At 47.1% G+C, this 2,500-nt stretch overlaps 1 protein-coding gene across 1 annotated transcript in view; it reads left to right on the top strand.

Moving 5' to 3' along the window:
• kcnq1.1 (potassium voltage-gated channel, KQT-like subfamily, member 1.1) overlaps positions 1–2,500 on the top strand; it is a 100,265-nt gene that overhangs the window by 84,459 nt on the left and 13,306 nt on the right. The gene's annotated exons all lie outside the window — the stretch shown is intronic.

The following is a 2,500-nucleotide window of genomic DNA, read 5'->3' as shown; positions in this document are numbered from 1 at the left end:
CTACACTACATTACACTGCACTGCACTGCACTACACATTCGGATGATTGGTGTTTCACTACACTACACTACACTACACTACACTGGACTACACTACACTACACTACACTACACTACACTACACTACACTACACTGGACTACACTACACTACACTACACTACACTACACATCACTGCAGTGCAGTGTGAAGGATGTACACTACACTACACTACACTGCACTGCACTGCACTACACTACACTACACATCACTGCAGTGTGAAGGATGTACACTACACTACACTACACTACACTACACATCACTGCAGTGTGAAGGATGTACACTACACTACACTACACTACACTACACTACACTACACTACACTACACTACACTACAAAGCTTTACATGTCTTAAGTCAGATATCCTATTGTTCTTGCTCATTTTGCATACCCCTTTGCCTGCTTATGGAGGTGAGAAAACCAACCTCTCTGACTAACATCAGACTTGAAAGGCGGAGAAGCACAAATTGAAGGTGTTCCATGTGGGCCTTGAAATCATTTTCTACACTATGGTTTGATTGTGAGGAAGGCGCAGGTGCGCCGAAATGTCTTTCATTTTGTGTGTGCCAAAATAAAAAGCCTCTACAAAAGTTGCTGAGTGCTCCAGTCATCCCTGGGTCAAGTCACTGTAAAGTAGTCCAGTTTGTCTTGATACTGCTGTCCTCGACTGTCAGCACCATGAAGCGCAGACATCACCTCTTCAAAGTGAAAGTAATACATGTGTGTGTGCATGTGTTACTCTCGACTATTTATATGAGTTGTGTTGTTTACTGGGTCAGAGGTGGGCCCTGAACATTAGTGACAATTTCAATTTTGGGCCCCAATTTGGGAAAAGTTGAGATGGACTAGTGGATACTGTAACCTGTCCATAACTCCACCCCACCCTCCCCACCTCGTATGTAGCAGACCCAGGGATCTGAATTGACTTCTTTCATCACCAGCCAAAATGGCGAATAGATGTTAATCTTACTAGCCAAACACACACTCACCAATGGGTCAAAGTGGCTAGTAGTAGTAAGTTTCATTTTCTACCGTCCAAACTGAATCTTCACAAGCATTTGGCCGGTTGTCTGGAGTTACAGTAATGTAGAGCCCTGAGCTGAGCAGTCCTGCCTGCCTGGTGCCATCTGGAGAGGGAGGCAGCCTGGTGTGGTGTGGTGTGGCTCAGGCTGGCTGGTGTAGAGTGGCATAGGCCCACCTGAGCCCTGAGCAGCGCTGGACTGGCCAGCTGGCATAGCGGGCATTTCCCGGTGCGCCCTGCACCTTTGTGGTAACCTGGCTCTCACAAAGATGGATTTTCGGGCTTGACGAGGCTGTTCCAGACCCCTGTGCGAGCTCACGAAGTGTAACGAAGATGCACGAAGCACTAGGGGTCTCGCGAGAGCCAGGCTACCTTTGTGGGCCCCTATTTTCAGAAATGTAAAAAAAATATATATATTTATATTTTTACATTTCTGAACATAGGGGTGCATGAGGGTGCAGGGCCCACCGGTGAGTCAGTACCCGGTACCCAAGGCAAGGCAAGGCAAGTTTATTTACATAGCGCATTTCATACACAGGTGCAACTCAATGTGCTTCACAAAGTTAACAAATGTAAATGAAAGGAAACAGGGAAGAAAGAAGGAAATAAATTAGAGTCAAAAAAACATTTAAAACATAAAACATAAGGTAAAAATAATAACAAAATAAAATAAAACAAATGAAATAAACATTAAAATAAAAAAACAATAATAAATTTTGGCTAGGGGAAAGCATCTGAGTACCCAGTACCCAGTACCCAGGCCCTATTTCTCCCCCAGTCCAACCCTGGTTCAGAGTCCCACCTGAGGGCCTTCTCTAGTCTCCCCCCCCCCCCCAGCCATCTGCTCAGATTAGCGGGGAGAGCAGACAGGACAGGTGTGCTGCTCACACAGCCAGATGGAGCCCATGCACACAGACATGCAGACGGAGCGCTGGCCCGGGGCTTTTGGGGGGGGGTGCATTTGTCAGGCATGTGAGAACTGTACTGTATATTTGCCGCTATGCATCCGGTGTCATGTTAATGGAAGCTGATTTTTTAAACTACTCAGGTAGGATGGATAGATGCAGAGAGAGGGAGAGAGACAAAGAGAGAGAGAGGGACGGACAGAGGGAGGGAGGGAGGGAGGGACGGACTGACGGAGGGGGTGGGAGCAGAGTCCGAGAGGTTTTGATATTCCCCACAGTTTGAAAAATTCATACAGACATGCTGTATACTTTAACATGCGCAAACAACACACAGGTGGGCAGGGCAGCACAGTCCAATGGAATCATATTGTGTTGGACTGACTAGGCATGGTAGGCTACTGTACTGTATGCAGCCTCTCAGACTGGGCATGCAAAATGCACAAAGCACAACACACTGTGTGTGTGTGTGCGTGTGCGTCTGCATGCATGCGTGTGTGCGTCAGGGATGGAAATAAGCACCCGTCCACCTGCCAATG

The sequence above is a fragment of the Engraulis encrasicolus genome, chromosome 22 (assembly GCF_034702125.1).
Source record: "Engraulis encrasicolus isolate BLACKSEA-1 chromosome 22, IST_EnEncr_1.0, whole genome shotgun sequence".
Taxonomy (NCBI): domain Eukaryota; kingdom Metazoa; phylum Chordata; class Actinopteri; order Clupeiformes; family Engraulidae; genus Engraulis; species Engraulis encrasicolus.
This window is presented reverse-complemented; position numbering and strand designations above follow the sequence as displayed.